Source organism: Podarcis gaigeae, assembly GCF_964106915.1.
Source record: "Podarcis gaigeae genome assembly, chromosome: 7".
NCBI lineage: Eukaryota > Metazoa > Chordata > Lepidosauria > Squamata > Lacertidae > Podarcis > Podarcis gaigeae.
In genome coordinates, this window is record NC_139683.1 from 4,660,388 (window position 1) to 4,666,387 (window position 6,000).

General features: G+C 53.0%; 1 protein-coding gene across 3 annotated transcripts in view; it reads right to left on the reverse strand.

The window, feature by feature from the left end:
• ADGRB1 (adhesion G protein-coupled receptor B1) overlaps window positions 1-3,973 on the reverse strand; it is a 394,945-nt gene extending 390,972 nt beyond the window's left edge. For 2 of the 3 annotated variants that reach the window (XM_083748972.1, XM_083748971.1), the window contains exon 1: window positions 2,805-3,973. The gene's annotated coding sequence lies outside the window, so the exon portion shown is untranslated. The remainder of the gene's footprint in view (window positions 1-2,804) is intronic. The other variant, XM_083748973.1, reaches the window with a different exon arrangement.
• Between the last annotated feature and the right edge of the window lie 2,027 nt (window positions 3,974-6,000).

Sequence of the window (6,000 nt, forward strand, 5' to 3'; positions counted from 1 at the left end):
GACTCTCCGAAAAGCACATCCACGCGCGCCCATACAGTTGGCGCAAGGGACATCCGTGGGTCAACCCCTGGATAGATCCAGGGCAATTCTGCTTGGCACAAGGCAGGGATGGACGCCTCGGTTTCCCCGGTACTGTTTCCCTAGAAAACAGGAAAAGGTGCGGGGGCTAGCCAAGCTAAGGACCTTTTGTATCGTCCACCTTTGCTGAAGATCTAAACGGCTGGGTGGACGGGGGCACTCAGCTGTGGCTGCACAGATTCAACACCACCTCATCCTACAAACCTCCACCCGAGGCTCTCCGAGATCAGATGGTCCCCCGTGCGTTCCCTTGCTGAAAACTGCTCGGGGTGCAGGTCATGGAGAGGGCAAGATCCCACGTCCTTAATCATTTCGAGGAGTGGGCTTTATTAGCCGGCTGTCAAAACCCTTAAGCCGAAGCAAGCGGAGGATTCACGTCCCGTTGACACTCCGGTAAGGAGCCCGTCAAGCCAGTCCGCCGCGGCTCCCAGCGCTCCTCCGGCTTACGCGATTTATGGATCGCGGCAGGCGGCTCTTTCCCTCCCCGCCTTCGCCTAACGCAACGAGCAGCACCACTGCTCCTGTTTCCTGAACTCCACACACCCTCACTTCCTCACCATTATAGTCATGAGGACTAGAACCCTGGGTTTTGAAAGGTGTTTTGGTTTTCTAAGATCCCGTTCCTTTCTCTGCCCGCCCGCCCCCCTTCCTTCGAGGCTGAAACGCAATATATCAACAGGTGTTTTCTTAAGGGAAGAGAAAGGGGGAAGGAAATCTTGCTTTCGGATTCATGGAAAGGGATTTTGATTCTCTCTTTGTCCCCCGTCACCCGCTCCCTCTGCCGTCAACCTTGCTTCTCGGTTGGCAAGGAAAGAGCCCGAAAATGTACCCGATGGAGGCGGGGAAGCTGCAGCCTCCGTTTAAAGTGTCTCTCCTTTAAGCAAGACTTAGCCGTATCCATGGAGCTGCCTCATCGCGACGCAGGGAGGTGCGTGGATATTTTCCAATCCGAGTCCTGAAGGATCGTTGGGCTCCGTTTGTTGTAATAATAATAATAATAATAATAATAATAATAATAATAATACTTTGACCTTGCTGTGATATTCAAATGTGGCCTCTCGGGGCACACCAATCCATCAGACTGGATTTTGGCTAGATCGGGCCAATAACAACAGTGGAATAAGGTACCGGGTGGGGGGCGTCAAACCCTCCCCGCTTATTTTCACTCCATCAAATAAATAAACCCCACCGCCAACACCTTCTTTGGGATTAAGTTCAAGAATCCTCGGCGCTGCCTATAGAGACCGTGCGCCTCTTGATTCCCCCTCGATCCTGATCAGGTGTTTGGGGAAGAACTGGACGTTGCAGGAATGGGACCGAGGGAGACTGTCTCCCACCCCCTCACAAAAAGGGAGAAAGCGCCTGGCAGTGCACAGGAATGAGTGCAAGGGGACCCCCTCCTCCTTTTCCTTACCACCACCCCGATTCTCCTTGCTCCTTCGCTTTCCCCCCTCTGCAGAGAAGGGAGCTTGTTTCTTCCCCTGGGGGTAAAGGGGGGTCCGTCCTCCCCCAATAGCGTGGCACCCTGTGCTCCCCGTGGAGGCATCTCTTTCGCGCGCCTCGTGTTTTTACGCAGAATGGCTCCCCTACCCTCCAAGGAGTCCATAAGTTACGGCTTCCAGGCTGTGCCTCTGGCGGTCAATAGGACAACTCGCGAGTAAGAATCGTGGAGTCCGCCAAGATAGGGAGGAGGTATCTCTCTGGTGGCTTGTCCTGGCTTATCGCCGTCCCCTCCCCCCTTAAAATGTGGTCTCTCAGAAGTATAGGGGGGACTGGGGGAAAAAGAGGGGGTGGGGAGGAACTTTATGGATGCAATGCATTTGGGAGATCTGCCCTCCCCCGCCCTAAATCTCTCCCAGTAAATGCCCACAATGATTCAAATAGGCGGCGGGGGCGGTGGTGGTGGCTGGGACGGCTTCAAAACAGCGGCCCCCCCCCCCCCAGCTTTCCAAGCGGGTGCGAGGGAGAAGTCGACTCCCGCAGGGCGATCCCCGTTCACGTCTACTCGCGAGTAAGCCCCCGCTTAGCTTCTCGAAAGGGACTTTGTTCAACGTGCCTGCGAGATTGCAGCCTCCTAAAGGCGACGTTAAGGGAGACCTTCCCGACAAGACACCCTTCCCCATTACAGACTTGTAGGTTCTCCAGCTTCTCAGACTAAACAAGGTGTTGTTGTGGTGTGGTGTGGTCTGGTCTGGTGTTGTGTGTGTGTGTATCTGTGGATTTTGGCGAGGTCCAATAACCTCTCACTGCCGGTCTTTCTCCCGTTCGGTTTAGCTCTAGATCTCCCCATCTATGCAGTTCCAGGCAAGCTGGGCTTTGCGGTGGCAACCGAACCTCTTTCAGCCCCCAAAACTGATCCATTTCACATTCACTGGCTCCCTCCCTCTCGTTCCTACAACCTCAGGCAGATTTTTTTTCTTATTCCTTCCCCCCCCAAAAACAGAAACAAAAACTGTAGTACAGTACTCGTTACCTTCCAAGCCCTTAACAGCAGAAAGGCTAAAGTTCGGATCAGAAGGGTCCAGTATTTGAGAGGCGATGGTGTAGGAACTGAGTGGTTTGACTCAAAAAGACAATAATTCAGTATTTAGGCTCGGCTCCAGATACTAGACTCCCCCAAAAAAGTTGCATCCACTTAGGAAGAATAAATCAACCCCTCTCCAAACACACACAAACCAACTCACACATACATGCATATATATTATGTATATAAACCGAAAACTTACCTTTCTAGACCATCCACGAAATTATACCGTTTTCCCCAGCCGGATCAAATTCCAAATGGGAAGCATCCACATATCCAGAAGTAAGAAAATGGCCATTGGCTAATGAGTCAAAAAAGGATTTCGGGGAGAGGGGGGTGTCGTTTTGCTTCCCCCCCCTTCCAACCCACTCTTAAACACACACACACACACACAGCAAACTTTGCTCCAAATTTAAAGTGCACACAGACACACACTCACTCTCTCACACCCCCTTTGGTATTGGGGTACAAAAAAAGAAAATAACTGGAAATGAAATATGATCGCTAATAATGACCGGCGACGGCGGTGATAAAGGGCGCAGGAATCCTGAGCGATGGGAGAATCTCAATGCCCACTTTGGAGACGGAAGAAAGGAACCCAAGGCGGGATTAGATCCACCAGGAGAGAAGGAAGTCTTCTTGGAACAGCTGAAAGCTTTTGGGGTGCTGCTTTCCTCCCCCCAAAGTCTTCTTTCCCGGGGAGGCCAAAATCCATCCGGTGCCTCAGAAATCCTCTTTTTAATTCCTCCCAGGATCTCTTGCGCTTCCTGCTCTTGGATCCTGGTCTCCTTCTCCTGGTTCTTTCGGTTGTAACTAGACTCGGTCTATGTAGCCAGAGGCTGCATTAAGGATTACATCAGGCTTTTATAAGCTTTCCAGCTCGCACATTAGACAGAGTGAGAGGGAGAGAGGGAAAAGGAGGGAGGGGGAGAGGGAGGGAGGGAGGGAGGCAGGGGTGGAGAGAGAGGGGGCTGATAAAAAGGGCTCGCTCTCCCTCGCTATACTGTACACTATAACACACATCTAGCTTTGTAAAAATAATAATAATAATAAAAAACAGGCAGCTCCGCGAGGAAAGCCTAGAATAAGCGCCACATCATTCCATGTGCCCAGATGAGAGGGATCCAGCAAGCAAACGGAGAAAGCTGGCTAGATCAATGGGTCTCCCACGCTGGGATAACTTTCTCCCGTGGAGAGAGGCTGGGAAGAGGCAAGGAGAGACTGAGAAGCGCTCGGGCTGTTTATGACACATAAATCAACCCGAGCCTCTGGTAATCACGGTGCGCTTAGCCTGGCCAGGTAATACTAATAATAACCCCCGGGAAGATGACTAGCGGGGAAGGAAGCGCGCGCGGCGGCGATGGAGTGGGAGTTCTCTGCAGCCGGAGGCAAGAGATGGGGGGGGGGGGAGTGGCGGTTTGGAGAAGGTAGCAGAGCTGGATTGGGGGCGGATCGAGGGAGCGGCGCAGTGCCGGAGAGGGCGTTGAATGGATGAAGGCAGGTTTGTGGGGGCGCCCGGGTCTCGACACTCTCTCGCCTGCCCGGTAACGTTGGGAAAGGATCGGAGAGGGGAGATTTTACACGGGGGAGGAGAGGGTTTAAAGTGGGAAGAGCGGAGGCCCTCTTCCCTCCTCCTCCGCGAAGGAGAGAGAGAGAAGAAGGAGGAGAGCGCGCGCTGCGCAATGAACGTGGGCACGGAGCTGGAGAGGTGATGGATTGCGCCGGCCGTGCGTTTGGAGAGGTTGACCAGGACGCTAGGGAAGCCTTGGCTGCGGTTTTCCCGTCTCTCTCTCTCTCTCTCTCTCTCTCTCTCTCTCTCTCTCTCTCTCCTCCTTCTCTTTCGAAACACACACACACACACACACACACTCCTCGTTTTCTCTGCCTCCCTCCGAGGAAGAGCAGGGAATGTCAGCGCTGTCTGACACTGAGTCACAGAACAGGCGGAGGGGATGGAGAGACGCTCGTGTATGGAGGGTGGAGGCAACCCCCCCCCAACGCATGCGCGCGCACACACAAGGCAATCTAGGCAGCTCCTATCTGGGCCGAGGTAAGCCCCTCTCCCCGAGGCTTCTCAAACCCCCCCCCCCAACCCGTTGATGGTTATTGCACGATCCAGACCATTTCTCTGTCTCTCCCTCCTGGGTACGTCTCCAACCGCATCCCCTCGCGATTTGGTGCAAGGCATGGTGGAGAAGGCTCGGCGAATCCGGCCAGAGGGATCCACAGCCCAGTTCAGCCGGAGGCGCGAGTGGGTTACTGCCGAGCGCTCCTACAGGCTTGTGGGTCGCTGTTGCCCTTGCAGCCTGGTTCCACGCGCCTTTACGCAGACGTAACTCCCGCTTTATCCAACGGAATTTATTCCTAAACGTGTGTAGGACTGCAGTCTTGGATTAGGGCTAACATCTATTTTAGTTTAATAGCGCCATGAACTGGTGTGTGTGTGTGTGTGTGTGTGGCGTGGGGGGGAGGGGGAGGGAGGGGTGAATTTAGAACCCATTTACTCCTGATATGAGTTACTTCGCGCCTGGATCCTCTCCATGTTTGCTCAGAAGTACTAAATCCGACTGATTCCAGTGTGTTACCTCTAGGCACTTTGGCGACACAACGGCTGTGTGTGCGCTTTCTGTTTTTGATTGGGGGGAGGGCGTTAACCAGTTCCGAGGCGGTGGAGAGAAATTATCTTTTAAAAAAGAAAAGAAAGCAACCTGCTGGAGGTCCTCATCTACAGGATGAAGAAGGAAACAAGTGTGAAAGAAAAAACAGCACCAGAGACTGTAAGACAACAAAGGAGGGAGAGAAATGAGGCTGGAAGAGCTATGAGAGGGAGACTCCACTATTTAAGCTCCAAGCATTCCCAGAGCATTGGAATAATAATAATAATAATAATAATCATTTATTATTTATACCCCGCCCATCTGGCTGAGTTTCCCCAGCCACTCTGGGCGGCTCCCAATCAGTGTTAAAAACAGTACAGCATTACATATTAAAAACTTCCCTGAACAGGGCTGCCTTAAGATGTCTTCTGAACGTCAGGTAATTCTTTATTTCTTTGACATCTGATGGGAGGGCGTTCCACAGGGCGGGCGCCACTACCGAGAAGGCCCTCTGTCTGGTTCCCTGTAGCCTCACTTCTCGCAATGAGGGAACCGCCAGAAGGCCCTCGGCGCTGGATCTCAGTGTCCGGGCTGAACGATGGGGGTGGAGACGCTCCTTCAGGTATACAGGACCGAGGCCGTTTAGGACTTTAAAGGTCAGTACCAACACTTTGAATCGTGCTCGGAAACGTACTGGGAGCCAATGCAGATCTCTCAGAACCGGTGTTATGTGGTCCCGGCGGCCACTCCCAGTCACCAGTCTAGCTGCCGCATTCTGGATTAATTGCAGTTTCCGGGTCA